This window comes from Petaurus breviceps, unplaced genomic scaffold, assembly GCF_028583685.1.
Source record: "Petaurus breviceps papuanus isolate PSGF00001 unplaced genomic scaffold, PetGlider_PUasm1.0 90903, whole genome shotgun sequence".
Taxonomy (NCBI): domain Eukaryota; kingdom Metazoa; phylum Chordata; class Mammalia; order Diprotodontia; family Petauridae; genus Petaurus; species Petaurus breviceps.
In genome coordinates, this window is record NW_027187376.1 from 13,465,276 (window position 1) to 13,491,779 (window position 26,504).

At 38.5% G+C, this 26,504-nt stretch overlaps 1 long non-coding RNA gene across 1 annotated transcript; it reads right to left on the reverse strand.

The window, feature by feature from the left end:
* Positions 1-8,474: 8,474 nt before the first annotated feature.
* Positions 8,475-10,442, reverse strand: LOC138151597 (uncharacterized). Its single transcript, XR_011165873.1, has 3 exons — positions 10,307-10,442; positions 9,735-9,817; positions 8,475-9,557 (listed from the first exon to the last, which is right to left on the reverse strand). It is a non-coding gene; the product is annotated as an uncharacterized lncRNA (long non-coding RNA).
* Between the last annotated feature and the right edge of the window lie 16,062 nt (positions 10,443-26,504).

The window sequence follows — 26,504 nt, forward strand, 5'->3', positions numbered from 1 at the left end:
AGAATGGAAGGAAGCTAGATTTGGAGTTAGAATAGCTAACTATGTGATCTTGAGTAAGACATTTAACCTCAATGGACCAAAGTTACAAAATGAGAGGGTTGGACTACATGACCTCTGACATCCCTTCCACCTCTAACTATTACTTTGTGAACCTTATAAAACTAAGTTGTCATATTGAAGAGCCAGAAGTGGAAGACCAAATGTTTGCTATAAATTTTGAAAAGTCATACTAATGGGGTACTTTTCATCAGAATTTACTTACAAACTATAAACTTATTTTTTAAAATCATAGCTTTAATTTGGAAGCTAATTTGGTAAACTGATTGAGGCATGGGGATACTTGTCTATACTTGAATGACAGAAGGAGGTGAAAGACAATGTTCTGGGTTGGGGAAGCTGAAGTCTTGGGGCCACATGTGCCTCTCTAGGTCCTCAAGTGCAGCCCTATTGAGTCAAAGGGCCATATTTGAGGACCTAGAGGGCCACATGTGGGCTCAAGGCTGCAGGTTCCCCATTCCTGGTATATGTTTTGTTTCTCTGGCATCAAAGAATGAAATGTTTTAATTTTTTTTTAAGTTTCACTTTACTGAAATTTTAGTTTTTAAAGAGCAAAACTTTTTCATTTCCCCCCTAAAGTTTGCCTGTTTTAATGAACTGAGAATATGAACAAAATTGACTAATTTTTGTGTGACTCAAGGTCATCATTATAAAGATCACTTGTTAAACTATACTGTTTTATAGTGAGGACCTTAGGGTTTATTGAAGGGTGTGGAGCTGTTTTTGCCAGCAATGATGATCCTAGGCTGCTTTGGATCTCTACTGTTTTCCTCACTGTCAGCTACAACTTCTTAGTCCATCAGCTCTAAGCAGCTCTCACCCCTTCCTATTTAACAAAAGACATTTGTGAAGGGAAAACCAAGTTTGTTGAGTCAGCAAGTTCAATTTTCCACCACCTTCTAAGTTTCTTGACCCCATTCTGAAGGGGGCTCCATTTCCCTGAAGGAAATAAAGCAGGGCAATGATTCTCAAAGTTTTTGGTCTTCAGACCCTTTTATACAAAAATGATGGAAGACACCTCCCAGAAAGGCCTTTTGTTCATGTGAGTTATATCTATTGATATTTGTCATATTAGAAATTAAAATATCTCAATATTATGATGAAAAAGTTTTGACCTCATGGGAACTTCTAGGGGTCCTCAGACTTCACTTGGAAACTACTGGTTTGGTGGAAAAAAGCATTGGTTTGGAAGTCAAAATACTTCAGTTTGAATCTCAGTTCTACTTCTGTATGATCTGAAAATTGTATGACCTTGGGCAAGTTATATCTCTCTGAGTCAGTTTCCTCATCTTTAAATGGAAGGGTTGAGCAAGATGGTCTCTAAGGTTCCTTCTAGCTCTAAATACTATCATCCATCACTGTGAGTGAGTGAGATTATCAAGTGGGCAATATTTATATAAAGAAGAGAAGAGAACCAAGGACAGACTCTTGGAGACATAGCAAGGTTTTGAGGAGAACACAAGAAGAGGAGGAGAAGAAAGGGGTAAAGAAGTAAAGGAAGTGAAGAAAGAGAGGAATTAGGAAGGAAAAGAATAGTTTAGGATCTCTGAAATTGAGAGAAAAATCTAATGAAAAGTGTATGTGTAGGGGGAGAGGAGGTAAGTCAATAGCGTACTAATGTGGAGAAAGGTCAAAGATGATAAGATAAAAAAGGCCATTGGATGTCGTCATTAGGGATTATCTGGTGGTCTTTGAGAAAACGTTTTGAGTAGACTGATGTGTAGGGGTTAGGGTAGATGCTGGATTGCAAGGATATGTGGAAAGAGGAGATAGGAAGTTTGGGCATCATCTATGATAGCTAAGATTGATGTAGCATTCTAAGATTTCAATCTACTTTACATATAGTATCTTCAGAACAACCATCTAAAGTAGGTGTTATTATTATACCCATTTTATGGATGAGGACACTGAAGTTCAAAAAGGTTAGGCATTTGCCTCACTAGGGCTCCTACTGCTAGTAAATGTCTAAGTCATGGTTGACTTTAGATCTTTCTATAAAGAGGGAACAGAACAAACATTTATTAAGTGTTTCCTCTGGGTCAGGAATTGCCCTAAGCATTTAGATGATCCTTAAAACCAACATGTGAAAGTCATATCATACCCATTTTGTGATGAGAAAATGGAAGCAAGCAGAGGTTAAGTGATTTATCCAGGGTCACAAACTAATTAGTTTCTAAGGCTGGATTTGAACTCAGATCTTCCTGACTCCATGCCCAGAGTTCTATCCACTGCTTCCATAACCTTTTTGAACAAATGTAACAGTGGTGAGGAAAAGCAAGATGGAGAAAGATGAGGCAGTAACTATAAGGTGTTGACTGATTGAGGAAAAAAATTTTTTAAGGACTTGAGAAGACTCAAATTTCTCAGTAGGCAGACGGGAAAGAGTTAGTAGTCAGGAAGAGATGGAATGTTTTTAAAATAAAGGGTCCTGATTGTTACAACAAGGCCCTCCCAGCAGCATGAATGAGATGAATTGAGGTTGTAATAGAGAACTTATATATAGTTTGATAAAGGAATAACTCTTTTATGACAAGAAGAAAATAAGAAACAGTGGCTGATGGAATGGAGGAGGGCAACTGAGGGAGGGTGACCTCTATCTTCTCAGTGCAGATGGAGGCCAAGTGCTTAGCTGTTAAGTATGGGGGAGGAATTTACATTTTTTTCAATTTAAAATTTTATATGAAATTGGGAAGTAGAATTGGGGAAAAGAGAAGAGAAGAAAAAAGGAAAAGCTGGTCCCTATTTGGAAATCATCAGGGAGGCTATCAAAATGGATAGAGTCCAAATGATGTTGAGCCACACGTAGCAAGGATTAGATGAGGTTATATATGCTATAACTTCAGCTTTTCCCAGAATTAGTAACAAATAGAAAGGAAAAAAAAGACTGATTTGAGCATAATCTATTTTTCCTGCTAGAGGTAGTCATGAATAAGGAAATGACCATAAGGAAGGTACCCAGAGGGCAGAAGAAATGAAGATATTGGATAAATCCCTCTAGATCACTGAGAGTTGACTCAGTGCTTCTTAAATTGTGGGTCCTGACCCCATATGGGGTCTCAAAAAATTTGGCAACAGTAAAAGGTTTCTGAATGTGTAATGACCAAAAATTAATTAAAAATCAAACTCGTAATGAATCTGAGGTGTTTCTGGCAACGCTTACCCATGTTGCATCTTACAACTTTGCTACAGCCTTGGTTCTGAACACAAAGCATGTGCCCTTTGCATTGCACATGCTGCCAGTCTGCACAGTGCCAAGGAACACTGCCAAAAAGTGAAAAGGAGTAGAAAGTAAAAAAAAAACAAAACTTTAAGAAGCCTGTATTATATACTTTTCCATATATATAAACATGTCATAATAAACAATCTCCTGGACTATATCATGTCTCCCCACTCATCCCTCCCCATCATTTCCTGTCCTGATTACAGCTGATAATCTATGCGATGTTTTTTATGCCCCCCAACACCTATACAAGGTCTGACTTTCAATGGGTGTGACATTTCTATGTAGGCTTTCATGTTCATTTTTTAGTCTACGTGATTTTCCTTGGGACTTAAGTTGGAAAAAAAAAGGTTGTTCTGCATTTCATATTGGGTATTTTCTGTCATATCCACGGAAAGATTTAATACATGCTAATCTGATTCTTGTGAAGGTTACTTAAAGGTATCAGAACACTTTTGACAAAGGAGAAATAATATTGCATGTAATAGGAGTAAGTGTATAGGTTTTATCTCTCTTTTACGCTTTCCAACAGACACATTCACCCATAGGGGAGTGAACTGTGCTTGGATGGTAATGGGTAAATGGAGCATTGGGCATAAACTATTGAGATTAGGTGTTGAAGATATTAAAATGTTGTTTTATTCTTGTTCAATTGTTTTCAGTGATTTCAGACTCTTTGTGACCCCTTTTGGGGTCTTCTTGGCAAAGATACTAAAGTGGTTTGCTATTTCCTTCTCTAGCTCCCAGTTAAGGAAACCGAGGCAAACAGGGTTAAGTGACTTGCTTAAAATCATACAACTACTAAGTGTCTGAGACTGGATTTGAACTCAGGAAGATGAGTCTTCCTGACTCAGTGTACATCACTCTATTCATTTCACCACCACTCTCTCAAAATCACTAAGTAATACCACTCCCATACATATACATTATAGCATTATACATATACTTATAGCACTATCTTCAAGAGTAGGTATTTACCTTTGAGGTGTGGTTTTGGCCACCAAAACTAACAGACAAAGAGAAAAACACACAAAAGCCAAAACCCCAATCCTTTCCTCCTATGGACTTTCTTATTCCTAAAACGATACCAGTAAGAATCAATTCCTTTGACCTCCTTTTTCCTTTACTATTAAAAAGGTAAGTACTCCTATAAAAATTATGCCTTATCAGTCACTTACCCTTTAGCAAGAATTCAATTTTTTAAAAAAACTAGACCAGGGATTTCATCAGAATTGGGAGCTCCCAGTGAAGAACTTCCTTTTACCTCTATTAAAACTTCAAATTTTACAGTGGAAGGTTAGTTGACTTGTCCAAGATTTACATGGTGTGTGGTGAAGACTGGATTCAATTTTCCTTACTTCCTGACTCCAAAGTCAGCTCTTTGGCCCATTCCTGAAACCACTGCTCCTGAATGAGATTATCACCTCTTTTTCTAAGTGTAAATTGGGAGGTAGAAGGAACTTGGAGAAGAAAATACTTGGAAGGCATGGTAAAAATAAGGAGGAAGGGGTAGCAAATCTCTTGATTCCATGGTTGTGCCTTGGGTATTCACAGTGTTCTTGGGGTGTGGTGACAGGGGTGAGGCAAAGATCTCTGATATCTTTTCTGACATTGTAACTCTGCCTGTGAGAGATTGGGGGCAATTAGACCCAGTGAATCATAGAATGTTAGGAAAGAACTTTGATCTCCACTAGCTTGGGTTCCACTGCTCAGTTACCAGACAATTCAGTGAATTTCCTGAAGAATATGATTTAAAAGAGCATTTTGTATTGACTGCAAACAGAGTCATCTGCATGATCAGAAGAATGATAGCCTGATTCTGCAAGACTTCCATTGGGAAAACAGTCACTAGCCTTAATGGATGGCCTCTAGTTATGCGAGATGCTGACAAGCAGGTCAATGGCAGATCAATGGATCAATGACAGATCCATGATGATTCAGTCTAATTCTGTGTGTAAAGCAATAATTTCTTGGGTCCTAATATTGCCGGTAAGCAATTGTGTCTTTATTGATGGTAGGTATATTCACTCATGTGAGTCATTGGGGGACATTTGTGACATCTTTTTCAGTATACTAAATCATGTCAAGATGGATGCCCCGATGGAGCCACATCTTTGAAGCTTGTCATTTTCCTGAAGTCCGACAGCCCAGGAGACAGTCTGAATTTAGTTTAAGGCTCAGTGCATGTTTAGGGCCTTCTCAGGACATGGTCACTCACATAAATTCTCCTCTGGAGCTACTATTTCCCCGTTTTTTCAACTTAAGTTTTTCCCCTAAGTTTTTTCAACTTAGAATGTGTGTATTCACAGATCCTCTCCACCCTACCTACCTATCTAGGGGCCTATGATTGCTTACTTACATTGAGGGGGCATCATAACTAACATTGATATGCTAATGTTGCTATTAAACTATGTTGGACTCTTGTAAATATGCAAAAAGATTTGTCGTAGGTACCTTCAAACAAACAGTCTTGTGTTTTTGTTGCAAAATTATTTTACATGTCAGAAACATCTATGTATGCCATTATATTTTACAATATTCTATGTTGTTGCTAATGACTCACAATGTCATCCAAGATCCTTTAGTTAGAAAATGAATACCACATATTTTGGCTCTGGAAATTTTCCATAAGAATGTTACTACCTTCTCTGTCATCTATGTATTGACTACCTATACCTTTCCTTCCCCCACCTCTTCTCCTTTTCTGTCCTTCCCTTTTGTTTTTTCATTTAACCATTTCCTTATATTCCCTTTTCCTATTAGTCATCTTGAGCCATAGTTCCTACAGCTGTTTGGCCTACTCTTCAATCTAGTATCCATTTACCCACTTTCTCTTAGAGTATCTCCTCTCTGTTTCTGTGTCTTTCTCCATGTTTGTTCCTGGCTCCATCTTTCAGTCACCATCCGTCTCTGTTACTCTATCTGTTTCACTTTCTTTCTCCGCATATTCCTCAGAGGTGGAAGGTCACTATGTCTCTTGATTACAGTTTTGACCTATCTGCTTCTAAATACATTTAAGATTGGGAATTCTGAGTAGTAGTTGCTTTCTGTTGGCTTCCTGGGACTCTTAGGTACAAACTGACATTCTTATAATTTAGAAGCAGGATTGAAAATTCCAGTGTGTCATGAAACCACCTCAGCTTTTCACACACACACACATTGGACTGCTTAACAACTACTGTGCAGACTTGCAAAGAATAACTATTTGCATACTAGGAACTAGGAAAGGCCATGAGAGGAAAAACACTTAGATAATTCCCCAAACAGTTCATTCAACATAATTCATTCATTATACCTAGAGGTTCCTTTGTAAAATAGATCTGTTTCTGTAATGTTATGTCTAAAACACATCATGAGAAGCAACATGGCATAATTGATTGAGAGCTCGCCCCAGAAGAAGCTGGGTTCAAGTCCCAACTTTGACATATAATGGGTGTGATCCTGGACAAGTCACTTAATCTCAAAGGTCTGGGAAACTCTGCAAGACTAAATTGCAGGGAAATACCAACCTGCACTGGTAGGAAGAGTTGATTCAATCAGGAATTTCATATACCGGTGGGATCATAGGTCCTGTCTCTTTCCCCTCTCCCAAAACAAATCTCATTTCAAAAGTTATAGAGGAAAAAATTTTAAAGTCTTTTTTTGTTTGTTTACAAAAATGTAGAGTTAAAGGGGACCTGTATCTGAATAGAACTTCCCTCTACAACATCCCAAACAACTGGTCATTCACCCTGTTATTGAAAACCTACCGGGAGGGACAATTCAGTGCCTTCTGAGGCAGTGCATTCTCCTTGGGAACAGCTCTATTATTAGAAAAACCTTACAGTGAGCCAAAATCCACCTTTCTTCAACTTCCATTCTTTGTTTCTGGTTCTGCCTTCTGGGATAAGAAAGAAAGCTAACCTTCTTCGAAATGACTTAAAGAAAGCTATCATGACCCCCTAAGCTTTCCTAGTCCAAGATAAACATCCTTAGCTCCTTTCACAGATTCTCAGATGGAATGATATTCAGTCCATTCTCTATTCTAGCTGTCCTCTTTTGAATATACTGCGATTAGTTAATGTGCTTCCAAAAATATGGCACTCCAAAGTAAACACAATACTGTCGATATGGCCTGAAAGAGCCCGTGTAGTACAGGGACAGTATCAACTCTGTTGTTCTGGTCATGTTTGTCTACTATGTTTACACTTTTGCAAATGACTTTTCAAGTGACTAAAAACATAAGATTTTTTTTTAATCTTCACGAACTATTGTCTAGTCATATTTCTTCTTTGTACTTGTGAGATTGATTTTTTGAACCCAAGTATAGAACTTGACATTTATCTCTGTCAGGTTTCATCATGTAAGAATTAGTCTCCCTGCTTTGTGTTATCTGTAGATTTGATAAGCATGTCATTAAGTTCACTTATGAAATATCAAAGGGCATAGAGCTAAGGACAGATCTCTGGGAAATGCCACTGGAGATTTCTTTCCAAGGTGACACTGACCCATTAGTGCCTACTGTTTGGGTCAGTCCATTTATCCAGTTCTAAATTTACCTAACTGTACTGTCATCTAACCCAATTTATCCAACTCATTCAAAGGAGGAGAGATTGGGTCAAATGTCTCACTAAAATCTAAGTAATGAAACAGGGACTGAAAATGTGATTTCATTGGTATAGGGAACTCCTGGGTGGTATAGAGAGCCCTCTGCCAATGAAGGTCAGCACATTTTCTCTAGCCTTTGGAGTTTCCTAGATAACTGAGACATAAAGTGAAATACATGTATATCTCATTTATAGCATCCACTTGATCTACCAATCTAATAATCCTGTCAGAAAATGAAATGAGGTTAGGAAGTCATTCTTGATAAAGCCATGCTGGTTTTTAGTGATCGCTATTTTCCTTTCTTAATTCTCACAAACCATCCCTTTGAATACTGGGTTTTAGTCTAACAGTGACTACAGGCAACAACTTAACTGAGATTTCAGGGTTGGCAGTATGTTCCATTCCCTATCCTTTATCTTCCTTTGTGGTTTGCCTAGGTTCAGTTCTAGCAGAGACTGACCTCTCCTTGGGATATTGGGCTCTCTACACTCATATTCACTAGCTTGTCACCTTCACATTAGCTATACTGGGAACAATTCTATTTTTAGCTTTAGTCTAGGGTTTCCACAAATGGGGGAAAGTAAAAGAGGTACTCAGTGTACAAATATGTATTGTGAAGAGGAGGCAATTTATTGCCACTTGAATAAAGCTATGGTAAGCACAAGAAAATCATTGTGTGCCACAGATTGATCATAACAGAATTCAGTAGCTTACTCATTACTGCTAGCACAGTGCTTTGGCAGGCCAACATTCAAGCTTCCTTGAGACATAGGATAATTAATCCAGATCCACTCATTAGCCCCTTCACATTTTACCTCTTCAACTGGCATTGTCTGATCAAAGAGTCAAACTTGATTTGGCTCTTTACAATGCTGCTTCTTCCTTGGAGCGTGCCCATTCCAGCTGATGCTTAGCTGTGTTCTACTGCAGGTAGTTGTAGCGGCAAGCACCCCAAGGGTCCTCAGGGTTTGCAGCTACCACAGGTTCTTGGATCTGCTTTGTTAAAGGAAAGCAACTCAAAATGGGTTAACAAGCTTACTTTAATCAGTCAGACATATATCGTTTACCTTGTTCAGGGGAAAAAGGTCAGCACCCCGAACTTCAAAGCATACAGGCAGAATTATCAAGACAGAAACAGATCAAGTAGACAGATTTCCAAACTGTCCAACCATTACATCCATACCCAGTCAACATCTGGGTTTCCACATCTGGGTTTTTCAAAGCCGGGGGACTCTCAACAACGGCTTCCCAGAATTCAGATCAAATCACAGAACACTTCTCAAAGTGAGTCCCAAAACAAAGCTACACATCAGGGTTTATATAGCCTTCTCCTGGCTCAGAGAATGTAACAACCTTTTGGACCCACTGGCCAATCAAAAAGTATCTACTGAAAAACAAGCCTCCCACCCTAGACTTCAGGTGCACTTTAGCCTAGGGGCAGGGAAGATCTTCCAAATTTGCATTTCCATTACAGTAGTCAAACTGCCCAACACAGTCATCCCCTCTGTTGTCAGTCACTGCCCCTCCAGGGTGATGTTGGAGGCTATCTCCAGTCATTCTTACACTATATCTGGCCTCTGGACTCAGATGGCTCTGGAGGAAAGAGTGAGGCTGGTGACTTTGCACAGTCCTCCCTCATTTAAATCCGATTCATTTCCAAGTCATGGAATCATCTTCCTGGTGCCTTGGTCCTCTGAGAATGAAAGACAAACAACAACAATGACAATGACCTGTGAGGGGGATGTCACTGCCACCTTGCTGGGGAGACAAGCAGCAACTGGAACATCTAGGTTCTTTGGGTTTTCACAAGGCCCTGTCCCCCCAAAATAAGGCACAAAAGGACATGGTCCCAACTCGGATAGAAGCTTACCTAGACAGGACATGTACTCATGGAGCTAAGGGAGCATTTCATAATCCTACTCTCTGGACATTCAGACAATCATCCTTAGGCTTCTAAGACAGAAGGGAGAGAAATGATCAAAGGGCAGGTTGCCCCTTTAGTAAATGCAGAGTTTTGTATCAGTAGCAAATTATGAGAACCCAACCTAGAGATAATTTCAATCATGAGGACTTGACCTAATAATGAGTCAGAAACTGTCTTCCCCCTGGCTTTCCCAGCAAGCTCCCAAGCAGTCACTAAGAATGATGACTAAGCATGACTTTAAAGGGAGGGGGGTGGTGTGGGGAGGAAGGGCACACAAAGAACCCCTGCTCCACTAGAATTTTGCTAGGAATTAAATCAATACACTGATCAATAGCGTGATATTCTATCTGCTTTTTTTTTTTGAAAATGGAAACATTTGCTTTGATCCTACAACCTCTCCTGTTCTCCATGGTTTCAACAGATCTCGAAAAGAGGCTTACGATTGACATCTAGCAGTATTTTCAGTAACCAGGAGAGTCTGTATGGGTGTGATGACTTGAAGTTAGGCATTCTCTTACCTACTCTCCTCCCTTGTCCTTTTGCCAACTTGATAGTATATTCTCCCCAGTCCAAAGATGATTCCCTTTGGAAGAGCAGATGGAATTAGAATGAGAATTGTGTAGTTTTGCTTTCTCTCAGCTGTCTCTTATCAGCTCATTCATCTCTTCTTTCATCCTCCTCCTCCCTCCAACATAGCTAAAGAGCCTTTTTTTTAATCATCATTATCAACCTCATTATATTTAACACTGGGGATTATGTAATTTTTTATGCAACGTCCTTTTCCCCTCATCTTTTTTTCCATGTTTTTCACACACATACATGCCCCAAAACATATATGAGACAGAGAAATGCAGTGGATGGAAAATTGACTCCACAGGTCAGGAAGATGGAGGTTCAAGTTAAGCCTTTGACACATACTGACTATGTGACTCTGGAGAAGTCACTTAACTACTCAGTGGCCCAGGTATTTCCTAAGACTCTAACTGTATTGGTGTGACATGTTTACTGCACTAATGAAAGCACAAGTTAGGCACAATGACAAAATACATGCATGTATACATGTGTGTCAATACATACACATATACTTTAAAGGTTTGCAAAAGATCTTGCTCATGTTTCCTCATCTTAGAGGTAACAGAAAGGGAATAGTAGATAAAAAGCTGGCTTTATATGGGATAAAGTCTTGCCAGTGATGCATAAAGACTGTGTGACCCTGGCCAAGTGATGTGACCTCTCCATGCTCTTCAAAACTATGGTTGAAGCAAAGGTACAAAAAGACCTATTTTGATGAAGGCATTTTCTCACCAGGATCTTCTTATGACAATGAAATCATAGTTCAGTCCCTCTCATATCTCATGTAATTCTCATAATAACTCTGTGACCTAGGTACTTTAAAGGATATTATTTCCATTTTTTATATATAAGGAAATTGAGGGTCCTAGAGGTTAAGAGACATAGTTAAGTAGCTAACAAGTATCAAAGATAGGTTTTGAACCTAGGACTCCTGATATTTCTATTCTGGCACTCTTTCCTAATATTGGGAACTTGATAACATAATTTATTAGGAATCAGTTGAACTTTTTCTTTAAATCATCTGTTATCTTTCTTTATTATAGCTTGGCTATTGAAGCTCAGCTTGTCAGCAGAGGTTTCCTAGGTCTGCAAGTTAGCTGGAAGGTACCATGATGGTACTGGCCTGTTTTGCCTTGGGCCAACCTTACTTTCAGCCTTAGATTTTATTCTAACCAAAGCAGGAGATAGAACAAAGGTCAGACAGCAGGAGAATATGGACACATCTATATTCTGAGACAGGAGCTCTAAAAATAGGGCTGTGGAAAGCCGACCAGGAGGAAAAAAAATGCATAAAAGAGAAATTTTCAAAATGATAGTGAAAGCTTTCCTCCAAGATCCTCTGATACAGATTTCTGCTTTTCTCCTTCCTTTGACCCTGAAGCATTGGAAGGATGATATAGTTAGCTCAGGGTATATGCAGAGAAGTGCTGTAAATCTAAGCTAATTTGGAAAGGGGAGGACAAAGCAGATATCCAGCAATCAATATAACAAAGCCTTATTTTGTGGTAAATGTTTACTGAATATGTTGTTGGAATTTATTTCTCTCATATGAGCAAGGGCTTATAGAGGTGAGATGAGGTCTGTTAGAGACTTTTGACTTTTCCCCCCAGTGTCTCTAATGAATGCATTACTCCCAAGACATTACCTCTTAACACACACACAGAGGCCTAGAGTCCAATCTAAACTGGGGGAGAAATTTGGGACCGCTGTTTCATTGCTTCTCTATTTCTCACCTAATTACACCTGACAAAGAAGGACCTATTTAGCCTACATGCATCGCAGACTAGTGCCCGGTCCCTGTGGAGGATGGGATGGACACATACCAGTTGCTGTTTTCTCCCAGCTCTAAAAATGGAGTGGGGGAGGCAAGCAGAACAAATAAGAAAATTGAACTATAATGCAAATGGTGACTCAATTGCTCTGTTGTTGACTAAAGAGGAAGTGGTGATTTATTACTGAGCCATTTAGTGAGGAAAAAATCCTCAAAGTATAAACACATAAAGCAAACATCTTTTTTAAATGTTGCTTTGACCTAAAACCAAAGCAGGTGTGTTAATTGACTCTTAATGAATGTGCAGTCTTAAATGCCTGGAATCTGATTTATACTCGGTGTGATTGGACATTTCCCAACCTTTCTTCACTTTGATGTAATCAGTGTGAGGCAATCAGTTTCTTGGGTGTAGAAATCAAATCAGCTTGGGCACTGACCCAAAAGAGTATCTGGAAGGCAGCCATTGTCACCTCACCTCACTGCTTTTCCACGTTCTTTCTTTGCTGAGCAATTTTGATTTCAAGCTAGAGTAGGAGACAAATTGTGAACCTCCCTGCTTCAATCCTTGGGTGGTGATGCTTCCCCATAGGCAGTGAAGTCAATTAGACTTCGTTCTTCTGGATCTCAACTTTTCCACTTAGTAGTTGTGTGGCCTTGGTCAAGGCCTCTTGAGCTCTCTCTCAGCCTTCATCTGCAAAATGGGAATGATAACCTGTATTACCTCTCTCACAGAGTTGTTGAGGAAAGGACTTTGGAAGCTACAAAGCACTTTATATTCACTCCAATTCTAGTTGATCTCTGTTCCCCTTTCCCATTTCCTTAGAAGGTCACTCTGTTTTCCCATGACTATACAACAAATACTTTTTTTCCTTTCCCTGACATTAATTTACCTGCACATTTTAAGTTGAGCATAGCCTGTCTGCTCTCTTCCTTTGAAGATACACATTCCTCCAGGGAGCTGTATCATCTAAAGCCTTTCATCTCAGGGCCATGCTTCTCACAGAGGAGATTGTTCTAGATAACCAAGACAGTGGTGTCCTAAAACCCATATCAAATGTATGCACCACACTGAAGTCACTAGCCAGGGCTACTGGATTGTGGAATGGATAGAAAACTGGGTCATTTGCGAGTTGTTTGACTCCAGGTGGGCCACGATTACTTCTATGAACCCCCATTTTGTCATTTATAAAATTACCATAATAATACCCATATTTCTTACCTTGGATGGTAGCTGGGAGGCTTATGTGAGATACAGACATACCTCAGAGATATTGTGGGTTCACTTCCAGACCAACTCAATAAAGCAAATATCACATTAAAGCCAGTCACATAAATTATTTGGTTTCCCAGTGCATTTAAAAGTTATATTTACACTATAATGTAGTCTATTAAGTGTGCAATAGCATTATATCTAAAAAACCCCAATGTATACACTTTAATTAAAAAATATTTTATTACTAAAAATGCTATCATCTGAGCCTTTAGTGAGCTGTAACTTATTTTGCTGCTAGAGGGTCTTGCCTCCATGTTGATGGCTTCTAACTGATCAGGGTGGTGGTTGCTGAAGGCTGAGGTGGCTGTGGCAATTTCTTAAAGTAAGACAACAATGAAGTCTGCCAGATCAATTGACTGTTTCTTTCACTGGAACACTTAGAGACCATAGTAGGGTAATTAATTGGCCTAATTTCAATATTGTTGTGTCTCAAGGAATAGTGAAGTCTGAGGAGAGGGAGAGAGCCAGGGATGATTGGCTGGTGGAGCATTTTGGATTGTTTGCCATCTTGAAGGGCAAAATTCATGGCACCCCAAAACAATTACAGCAATGACATCAAAGACCACTGACCGCAGATCACCATAAGAGATATCATGATCATGAAGAAGTTTGAGCTATTGTACAAAATGTGACACAGAGACACAGCATGAGCACGTGCTATTGGGAAAATGGCATCAAGAGACTTGCTTGATTCAGGGTTGGCACAAACTTTCAATTTATAAAAATGCTGTACTATCTGCAAAGCACAACTTAAAAAGGTCTGCCTGTAATACACGACTATAAAGCACTTAGAAGCTTGAAAACACTAGGTATATGCTAGTTGTTATTATTCATCCAAGCTTCCTTCCATTCCTTATATCACAGACTTTAGAAGATATGTTTAATTCATACTCCTAGAGGTACTCATGAAAACTGAGAAGGCAGAAATATCAATTTTGCAGTCAAAATTCCATTACAACAAATTACAAAGGACATCTCTCCATAACAATAACAAGAACACACACACTCACACTCACACACAAATGACGACGGCCCAGCTAATGGCTCACTTATTTAATGAGGCTGCTAGTTCAGTGGAAAGGGCATAGAATGGGGAAATCAAGAGACCTGGCTTCTAGACCTGACTCTGCCACTACCTTACTCGGTATTTCTAGGCAAGCTGATTAACCTCTCTAGGCCTCTTATTTTTAACACTTATTTATAACCCAGGGAGATGGTTTTGTTTATTGGAAATAGAATTGGATTTGGCATGAGGATCCAAATCCTGGCTCTGACTGAGTACAAATGAACACGGATCATTTAATTCTTACCATCCTCAGGCTCCTCATATGCATATGTACAATGGGGATAACAACCCTTGTACCTTTAAAAAAAATAAAATTTTAGAGTTGGTAAGGAACTCAGAGGTCATCTAGTCCAAATTACTCCCAAAATAATGAATTCCATCTACAAAATCCAACCCATAGGGTCAAATCTTCTAGCCTTTAATTGAACATTTTCAGTGATTGGGAACTTACTTCCCACTTTCCATTCACTGTTTGAGTAACCACAGAGGTTCCCAAACTTATCTGGCCTGCTGCTCCCTTTACCAAAAAAAAAAAAAAATCCTCAGCACACCCCCTTGGAAATCTACTTTCTTTAATCCTTTAACATGATTTTTTTGAAATTTGATCATTTAAAAATATATAAGCTATTTTTTTAAATGATGCATCTTAAATTTAACATTTATTGTAAATTTGTAGAGATTTTCCTGCATTGAATACTGCATTGATGCAGTATTGCATCATGTAACCATATGTATGTATCATATTGTAAACCAGTCATTACACACACGTATTCCTGTTGATGCATGCTGCACTTCCTGACAATTCAAGACACACTTGCTTGCCAACACTTGCTTGCTAAGACCTGTCAGCAGATGTGACCACTGATGGGTTAAAACTCACATTTTTGTGTGTTTGTTTGGAAAACAATATAGTTACTATGAATTGAAACTCTGTTGTGCAACAGATGAAACAAATATGAGTGGCTTTTCAAAATGTTCTCTTTTTTCCTTATGCTTCTACTGCCCTCTTATTTTTATTCAATGCCCCCCAATTGCACCCAAGGCTACTACTGCCCCCCTTGATTGTTCTAGCCCTCCATGGGGAAGTATCTCCCACTTTGGGAACTTCTGTTCTAACCCATTCCAATTCATTTTATAGGTGATGAATAAGAGACCCAAGTAGGGTAAGATCACACAGATAATAAATAGAAAATCTGAACTGAAATTGGTCTTCTGATTATACATCAAATATTCTTTCCTCTGAATGAGCAAGACAACTTCTTCCATTAGAAACAGTCCATATTTAGGCAGCTTAGATTCTTAGAGTTTCTTCTTATATTGAGCCAAAAATCTGCCTCCCTGTAGTGTCTTATAATTTTGTTCTCAAGGGCCTAGCAAAAATAAGTCTAATCTCTTTTCCATATGACAAATCCTTTAAGTAATTGAAGCTAGTTATCATTTCCCCATCTAAGTTTTTTCTGGGCTCAATAACCCTAGGGCTTTTGACCATTCCATGTGTGGTGTGGTTTCAAGCCCCCTCATCATCCTGATCAGCTTTCTCAGGACATAGGACAGCTCATCAATGTCCCTTATTTCTAAAATGTGCTACCTGTCATATGCTTACTACCTGCTGCCAAGAGCCCTTTTCTAGAAATGAGGAATTTCAGTGAAGAAAGTACTTTGTAAGCTATACCACACTCTAGAAATATGAACTTTGAGGTATATGAGTGACTTTGATTCTAATGGATTTCATAGAAAAAACTCAATTCTTTTTAATAATATAGCATCTTCTGAAGGTGTCAGAATATTTCAGGCATGCAGCATGATCTCATGAATGGAGTTCATATTCTTGGAGATCCTACTGAGACAAGTTCTTCTTTTTATTGATGTTTATAATATCCATAGTACTAGACCAGGTTGGCAAAAATTATTTTCCAAATTGGCAGGTTTGTCTAAACACAAACTTTGGGTCCTCGGACCTGCTAACCTCAGAAATAGTCTTCAATCTTAGGAATATGAATTTAGAACTGGAAGGTACTTTAGAGATAATCTAGTCCAACCTCTTCATTTTATAAATGACAAAATTAAGGCTCAGAGGTGGCAAGTGATCACTTTGTAATGTCTTGTGGTGAGAGTATCTTTCTTTTAAAAGATGGAGAAATAAATTACATGGGGGCAGCTAGGTGGTGCAGTGAATAGATCACTGGCCCTGGAGTCAGAAGGACATGAGTTCAAATACGGTCTCAGACACTTAAAACACAAAAATACTAGCTGTGTGAACTTGGGCTAGTCACTTAACTCCAATTACCCTACCTTCCCCCCTCCAAAAAACAAAAACAAAAAAAAAAGAAAAAAATTACATGGCCAAAATCTTATCACAAAACTCCTTCAATTACCAGTAAAATTATGATGAAAATAAAAATTCTCCTTTCAATCAGTCCATTGATCTATCTAGTAATCATCATCATCATCATCATGGTGGCTTACATTTCTATAATGCTTTAAAGTTTATCAATTATTTTATTTATTAGAAAGTCAGTGATATAGATAATAAAAATATTATTGCCCACGGTTTGTAAGTGAAGGAACTGGAACTCAAAAAAATAAAGTGATTTGTTCACAATTAAACAACTAGTGTTGGGGGTCATACTATGAATGCAGGGCTCCCAGCCCTAAATACAGCATTGTTTCTACTCTTTTACCAGGTGATATGGTCAAACTCACCAAACTCAGAGTTGGAAGAAAATTTAGCACCTCATCTGGTTCAGGTCTTTGATCTTCAGGCAGATTAGCCATCAGTTTTTCATGTTTGACAGATGAGACAAATGAAACCCTGGGAAGTGAAGTAATTTGCCCAATGTCCTACATCTAGTAAATGGTGGAGATGGAGTTTAGGAAGAAGACTGGAATCCAGATGACTGTTTCCTAGGACAAAGCTAATTCTACCACAATGAGGTAGCTTCATTATGTTCAAACTGCAATACTATAAGATCTCTGGGAGGTGAGAAAATGAACCATACCAGGAAAAAAAAATTATGCTGGTCTAACATTACCTCTTAGATATTTAGGATCATAGGTGATGCCTGCACCTTCATAGCACCAACCAAAATGGAACATCACCCCCTATACATAGGAGTGGTGATATAGAGATGGAAAGTACCTTAGAGATCATTTAGTACAACCCTTTCAATGTACATATGAGGAAACTGAGGCAAAGAAAAAAATTACTCAAAATCTCATTTGTAGTAAGTGGCAGAGCCAGAATCAAACCCCAGGTTCTATGATTTCATTTAGCATCCCATAAGGGTTTTGTTGGGTCTGGGGTCAAATGACTCAAATCTGAATAATCTTCAGAAAATTGGGCCTATCCTTTCACCAATTGTTTACTTGGTGACTTGTGATATTCATTTTGTTGTAGGAGCAGGTAAAGTTATAAGTGAGTTCAGCTGAAGCTCAAAGGATCTGTCTCCTTTCAACCCATTCCTTTTGTTATCCTGAAAAGCATTCACACGTTTAATCTGATTTGAGGACAACCTCCTCTTCCTTAATTCTGGAATAACCAGAGGGATCTACAGAGCTCTGTGTTTAATAGGTTTAATTCTGCTTTTTCTCAAGAGATTTCTTCCCCGAAAAGCTAATCGATGTGTTCTCAGAAAACGGAACCCCAGTGGAAATGTTTACAATTTTCTTTGCTAAGTGTTATTTTTTCCATATTAGAGGCCTAATTTCCTGCAATTCTTGGAGAGTACAGGGAGGAAGAGGGGTCAGGAAACTCTACCCAGAGGGGAGCAGTGATTAAGAACACACTCATTTCCTTCCTTTTCCTTCACAACTGCGGGAAGTATTTTTTTTTTAAACGTATTCCTGCATTCACTGTTGATGCTGTTGTGGTAAGTGAAAATTGTCTTTGTTAATGGTATTCTAAAGGAGGGAATATATTTTCTTTTAGCTCTGTCCCTCACAAATTAAGGGATTTTAGACTTTTTCTGCATCTCACATCATTTGATATAAGGGATTAGTAGTATAGAAGATTGTGATCACAGAGAAGAAGCACTCAGAGGTGAGAGGGAGGGGCAGAAAGGTGAGAAGAGAGGGGAGAAAGGAGAGCATAGAGGAGGAAAAAAGGGAAGGAAGGAGAAAGAGAAGAGAAAAAGAAGGAAGAGGAGGGAAAGAGAAAGAAATGGCTAAAGAGGAGGAAAAACAAGTGAGATAGAGGGGAAAGGGAGAGAAAAAGATAAAAGAAAAAATAAAGAGAGAGGAGAAGAGACAGAGAGATAAGGAGAAAGGAAGAAGAGAATGGGAGATAAAAAAGAGGGAGGGAAGAGAGAAAACAAGAGTGAGAAAAGAGAGAGCAATAGAGGAGAAAAGGAGAGGGGGAGAGAGGGAGAGTAAAGAAGAAGAAAAAAGGAGGGGAAGAAAGAGTGAGAAAGAGAAAAGAAAAAGAGAGAGAAAGAGAGAGAGAGAGAGAGAGAGAGAGAGAGAGGGAGAGAAAAAGAAAAAGAGAGAGAGAGAGAGAGAGAGAGAGAGAGAGAGAGAAATGGTCTTGGTAATAGATCTCAAATGTAAGACAATAGCTATTTTGTTAGATGGCACAGTGGATAGAGTGTTAGGCCTGGAGGTGAGAAGACCTGAGTTCAAATCTGACCTCAGACACTTACTAGCTGTGAGACTCTGGGAAAGTCACTTAACTTCTTTTTGCCTCAGTTTCCTTATCTGTAAAATGGGGATAATAATAGCACCTATCTCCCAGGGACTGTTGTAAGGATCAAATGAGATCATATTGGTAAAGTAGGTAGCACAGTGTCTGGCATATAGTAAGTGTTTTATAAATGTTATTGGTGATGATGATGATGATGTCATCAAACCAGGCTACAAGTCTTACAGTGCCTGGCACATAATCAGTGCTATATGAATGATGGGGCAGCTAGGGGGCACCATAGTGAACAGAGTGCTGAGTCTGGCGTCAGGAAGACTTGAGCTCAAATCTAGCCTCAGACACTTACTAGTTGTGTGATCCTGGGTAAGTCACTTAAACCTCTGTTTCCTTAGTTTCCTCATCTGTAAAATGAACTTGAGAAGGGAATGACAAACCTCTCCAGGATCTTTGACAAGAAAACCCCAAAAGTACAAAGAGTCAGACACGACTGAACAACCAATAAAGATGTTATTAATAAACCAATCCCAGGCTTCGAGTCTTGTTTAGTAAGAAGCTGTAGGGGGGTTGGCTTGATTACCTTCTGCACTTTTTATTCAGGACATTCTCTGAACATAAAGTGAAAATACTCTGCATTAACCTGAACATCTGCCGAGGTTACACAAATGAACATTTCACATTCCAACAAACATTCATGGGGCACCTGGCATTGGCTATGGATGTCCCCATGCTGAGGGAGATGCAAGGACAAACAAGAGGCCATTTTACAGAAGGAGAGTGGGGCGCTAGAAGTCTTCCTGAACTGGGAGTCAAGTGGTCTTGTCTTGAGCTGTGGCTCTGCTCTGTACAGGAGTGAACAGAACATAAGACAGGAAGGAGTCGGAAAGATCTGAATTTGAATCCTGTCTTGGACAAGTCACCTGCATGACCCTGGCACATTATATAAATTCTGTCTCCTTCAGTTTCTTCATCTGTAAAATGGACATAATAATAGCACCTACCACACAGGGTTATTGTGAGAACTAAATAAAATGGCATATGTCAAGCGTTTTTACAAAATTCAAGTCACTATATAAATTATATCTATCATTATTATTATTAATATGTATAAGCCTAGTAAAATTGGGCAAGTTGTTTTTGTTATTCAGTCATGTCTGACTCTTCATGACCTCTTTTGGGGTTTTCTTGGCAAAGATACTAGATTCTTTTGACATTTTCTTTTTCAGATGAGGAAACTGAGGCAAACAGGGCTAAGTGACTTGTCTAGTGTCACACAACTAGTAAGTGTCTGAGACCAGATTTGAACTCAGGTCTTCCTGACTCCAGGCTCCGCCATCTATCCATTACACCACTTAGCCGCCCCAACTAATCTCTGTCTCAGTTTTCCCATCTCTAAAATGGAGATGACAATTTCTGCCTTGCCTATCTCATAGGATTGTTGGGGAAGCCAATGAAATGATGGATGTGAAAACACTGTATGCTTATCAAATATCATTGCACACCTGTGTTAATTAGAACTTCATCAGTTTGGGTTTCAGAAAATTCTCTTATCCAAATTCTGCATCTTTTCCAGCTCCAGATCTTCATGCTCTGTAGCCCATATATGGAAGGTACTTCATAAAGGTTTGTGGCACCTCTGTCACTCATTATCCAGCACCAGGTCATAGATCCTAAGTGGGGAGAAAAGGAGACCTGGGCCTGTCCAAAGGGCAGTGCTTTTCTTAGATAGGGAGGCCCTGGTTGGGGTATGGAGAAAGGAGGAAGCTCAGGAGCTAGCAGCATCAGCAACAGCACTGTAGTTCAGACTTCAGGCACAAAGCAGGGGTCTCATGTCCAGCATCTACACCAACATGAAGAACAACAGCCAGGGCAGGAATTCCAGACCAAAGTGAAGCCTATAATTCTGCTCCTCTGAGATAACAGAGCTTTCTAGCTAACTCTTTGGGGGCAGAGACCAGCAGCAGTCTGCTCCTGCACAGACCCAAACTGAGGTCAGGACTTGCAGGACTCAGACTAGTAGAGCAGTGATCAGACCCTATTCTGGATCAGGCCGTTTAAGGAGCACTGAAAGCTTGCAAGTCCTCAGCCTGTTCCTGAGTCCTTGACACAACAAGGTACTCAAGGCCCCCCAAAACAGCAATAGGGTCAGCCCAGATCATCTCTCTCAAAGGACCCAGACCCCACTCCTAACATCAGATCTGAAGTTAAAAAGTAGGCTAGAAAGTTGGGCAAACAAACAAACAAAAAGAGTCCCACCACAATGAACTATTATAATGTCAGCGATGCTTGAGACACAAACATAGAAGAGAATAACTCCAAAACATCTATAAGCAATTTTTCAGATAAAAACACATTTTGGACAAAAACTCAACTAGAATGCCTTGAAGAGATGAAGGATGAATTAAAATAAAGAGCTAAAATTTTTTTTTATTAATGGAATGAGAGCGCTTCAGGGAAAAATTGGAAAAGAAATGAGAACTACAGAAGAAAGAATTGGAAATAGAAATAACAGCTTGGTACAAGAGTTACACAACCTGACCCAAGCAACAAACTCCCTGAAAATTAGAATGGACCAAATAGAAACCCTATACTCCACGAGGCAACAAGAAATATTAAAACAAAGTAAAAAACAAACCACATTTATGTGATAGAGCATTTAACAATTTACCAAGAATTTTCTTCACTGTGATCTCAGGAAGTAGGGAATGCAGGTGGCATCGTCTCAAGTTTATACATGAGGAAACTGAAATCAGAGAGATTATGAGCTCCTCAGGTTAAGTGACTTGCTAGTGGATATTGTGTCAGTGAGTCAAAACTAGGTTTTCTTACTGCAAGTCCAAGACTCTGTCCCTTTGTCACGCCTGTGATTTAAACTGTTTTCCCCCTCATTTAAATAAGATATTTTACAGAGATGGACTTAATAAAACTAATAACAAGGTATTTCCAAAGGTCAATGATTCGACACTGTTACAAAAGTAGCTATTAACATTTTGAAAGTTAAGAAAAGCTAATTAAACTTGGTTCCTTGTAAAACTGAGGTTATTAGTTCAGTTCAGTAAAATTTTTATAACATTCAAATTAGGATACAAAGATAGCAATAAGAGAAATGTGCTATACCACCATGTGTACACGGAAGACATGGTTTAACTTCATGGCATGATTGAATCTGAGAGACAGTCTGGCACAATGGACAGAGGAATTCGAGTCCTGCCGCATACACAAATGGGTTGTATGACCTTGGGAAAATTGCTTAAGTTTTCAGTGCCCCCTAGGCAATTCTCTAAGACCTTCACTAGAAAGGACTGAGCTATGTCAATAGGGGGAATTTTCAGACTATCAATGAAATGATAGGACCAGATTCTTCCCCTACCCCCAACCCTCTCTAAAAAACTATTGACTCTAGAGACCCCATGGCATAGGAGATTCCCAAAGTGGGCGATACCAACCCCTGAGGGGCAGTGGAATAATTTTGGGGGGGTGGTAATAACCTTGGGTGCAATTGGGGGGCATTGAATAAAAATAAGGGGGCAGTGGAAACATAAGGAAAGAAGATAATTTTGAAAAACCATTCATACATGTTTCATCTGTTGTATAACAGAGTTAAAGTCATAGTGATCCCATTATTTTACAAATAAACATGCAAAATGCAAGTTATGACCTATCAGTGGTGAAGTCTGCTGACAAGTCTTAACAAGAAAGTATTAGAAGGTGAACGTGTCATGCATTGTTGGTAAGTCTAGTATGCATCAGCAGGAATATGTGTGTAATGATTTGTTTACAGTATGATACTATGTGGTTACATGATACACTATTGCATCATCAAAATTTCAATGCAAAAAAACTCCCACAAATTTACAAAAAATTATTAAATTTAAGATATATCATTTAAAAATATACATATTTCATATTTTTGAGATGACATGAATTTTTAAAAAAACATTAAAGGTTTAAAGAAAGTAAATTACTAAGGGGAAGTGCTAAGTAATTTTTCTTCTTTTGGTAAAGGGAGCAGTAGGCCAAATAAGTTGGGAACTTCTGGCCTAGGGTTCACATATTTCCTCTGATACTTATTAGATGTGTGACTCTGGACAGGTAAATTAACTTTTTCAATGCTCCCAGGCAACTCTCCAGGACTAATCTACCTAGTCAGCTTTGTATTGCTGGACTGAATTCTCATAATGGGAGATACTTATGTAAAATGACAAATCATCCTTGTAAGATTGAATCTGTAGGGCAGTAATCAGATCTCAGTTGTGTGGCATTTGGTATTTTTCATGTAGATTATTTCATTTGATGCTTAAAATATTTTCCCATTTTACACAGGAAGAAAAAAGATTCATAAAAGGCAAATTACTTGCCCAAGGTCACACAGCTAATTAGGAATTGGTGCAGGACTAGAATCCAGGTCTCCTGACTGCTAGTTCAATTATCTTTCTATCATATTATAGGGTTATTTAAAATCATAGTTAATATTTAGCTGCCTTTTAAAAGCAGTTCTACATGTTAACAACAACATGATAATTGAGCTTTGATGGGTTACCAAGGCAACTTGTGAACCACCTTTCCTTCCTGAGAAAGATCATTGAATTTAGACTTAGAGAGTTGGGTTCAAATCCCAGCTATGACACCAACTATTTGACTCTGGAAAAAGTCACCTAACCTCTTTGTGTCTCAGTTTCCATGTTCATAAAAAATGGGAGAAGGGGTCAACACTGATGGTCTCTTTCAGCTCTAAATATATTACTGTGAGTCTCAGGAACAAGAGATTCTTCTCTGTTGATATGACCTCTGAATGTAGGGGATTGAGTTATAAATATTTCTTTCTCTGTTTCTATGATTATTATTACAGATGCAACTCTGAAGCAAATGAGACACATGAAAAGTAAAAATGACTAAATAGATAAATTAGGGTAACTTTTGATATAACACAAGGATTTATCACAGGGCTGTCCTAAATTGCATTTGCAATATGATTGACTTTCAGAAATTCAATTTACACACAGCTTTTCTTAAATATGTCTTATGTAATGAAACATGAAGTTCTAGATTTTTGATTGTACTAACCTATGAGATCCTAGTTAGGGTGTTAGCTGTATGAGCTGTATGCTCATATTGTATAATTGTATTTACATAATGAATTCTAATACTGACACTAATATCCCATAGAAAAGATGAGGAAATATACTTTCCTTCTTTTATTGGAGAGGGGGAAAACCGTGCGTGAGGAACACTGTCATCAGACCATAGGTTGTTTTGATAAAGCTTCTTTCTTTGCTACAAAAGAAGACTCATAGGATAGATGATAGTTGGGTTCGAGAGGGGGGAATATATACATACATACATATGTATAATGACTATAATAATTAAAAAGGCATCAATATAACCTAGAGGGGAAAAACACAAACAAACACTACACCAAAAAAAAAATAGTTTGGATTTTTTTGTGTCTGGACATTTAGAAGAACAACTGATCCCAATTTGGATAAAACATGAATTTCATCCTGACCTTTTCTTTTCTTGCCTTTGAATCGAACCAAACCATAGGCGTCTGACATAGGTGCTTTATTTAGTGATGAAGCAAAAGTGTCCCAAATGGTGACAGCATCACCAAGGGGGAAAAATGGCCCCATTAGATGAACTGCAAAGAAAGCATTTCCCCCTGAGAATTATGTTTAGCTAACAAGTAGGCTGCTTGTTCCAAAGATATAGACCTTTGTGATCCATGTCAAGGCAATTTGGGTAACTTCTTTAAAAAAAGTTCCTTTTCTCAATAATCAAAACAGTTGGATGAGAAGGCAATTTGGAAAGCAATAAGCAAAGTAAAACTCATAATAAAGTAAGACAGTTTTCCTGATATTGATAGTTCTTTTGGCACAGGAAGTTTCTGCAATGCTATCTTTACTGCATTTTCTCTTTAAATAAAGATTGAGGGAAAATTTTAACCCCCCCCCCCAGAGATCCCCTAGAAAATAGACTGGAACTTTTTTGTGTTTGAATGAGGATGAGATGGCAAGGGGGGAGTGCTCAGTAGAGAGAGTAAATGTGGGAAAGTAGAGTTAGATCACATGTAAAGATAACTTCAGTGAGAGATGAAGGCAAAATGTTAGAGGAAGATGGAGGGGTCAATAGGACCAGAACAAAAAGCAGGGACAATTTAGTCTGGGAGAAAAGGACTGCAATAGCTAGAAAAACATTTGAAAAGCAGCATTTAATAAGGATCTGAAATGAAGAAGAGTGAACAGATTGGGGTAGGCGGGGTGGAGGGGATCACAAGAAGAAAAACCATTTGGGAGAGAATACCAAGAGCTGGAGGGAAACCTAATGAGCAGAAATAGAGGGGAAAAGAGGGGGAAAATGAGTTCCAGAAAAAGGATGATGACAAGCACTGAGGACCAAGAGGGACAGTTATTAACTCACTTAATTTAGAGGGCTCTTCAGGGAACTGAAGGGACAGTCATGCTGTGTGTTTGTTCATGATATGCTTATGAGAATCCTAGGTGATGCCTGGGAAAGTCTGAAAAGTTATTGTCATTCGTAACAAAATCAGTAAGGATGCTAATTTAATTGGTAATAACATTATTCTTAACACAATGCTTAGGAATTTTAAAATAACACATTAAACACACTTAAATTACCCGGGTTATCATCTAATTATAGTTGGTTAAATAATATAATGCAATTAAATACAAAAAGAAGTCTGTTAATGCCTTTAAAGTGATCACTCACTTTGCTGGATTCTCTACTAGAACTTCGTAATTAACATTCAGTCCTTTGGTTCTGTTCTTTATTGGGACAAATTTTTCCACCGACATTCATAGAAGCTTTATTTGAGTGTGAACGGCTGAATCAGGACAAGATATAGAGCTCTATCCTCAAAATACCTTCATTTATTTCCCACCTCTTATTCTTCATGACTAAGTCTTTTAGGTATTACTAGCTCCCATTCCAAGGCAGTACCTTCATCTCTCTCCCAGCCTCAATTTACTATTATCCCATTATGAGGAAACCCATGAGATAGCCCTGTAGTCAGGTGGAATTCAGCTATGTCAATTCTCTAATATACATACTTTTTTAAAAGGAAAAAATACATCTGGCTTGATGAATTGAAAGTAGAAACTTTGATTATCTAATTCACTTTGATCATCTAATTCACTAACTAAGTTAGCAATTTAGTACCTACTGCGTGCAGGTACTGAAGATGCAAAAACAAAAATGAGAGTCTTAAATGAAAATGAAATAGTCTTTGTCCTTAAGAAGTGAATTAGATAATCAAAGTCTCTACTTTCAATTCTCTGGAGAGAGAACATACATACAGCTAAGTAAATATAAAACATATATTCATACATCTCTCTCTATATATATATATACACATATGTGTGTATACCCACATACCCTGTCCA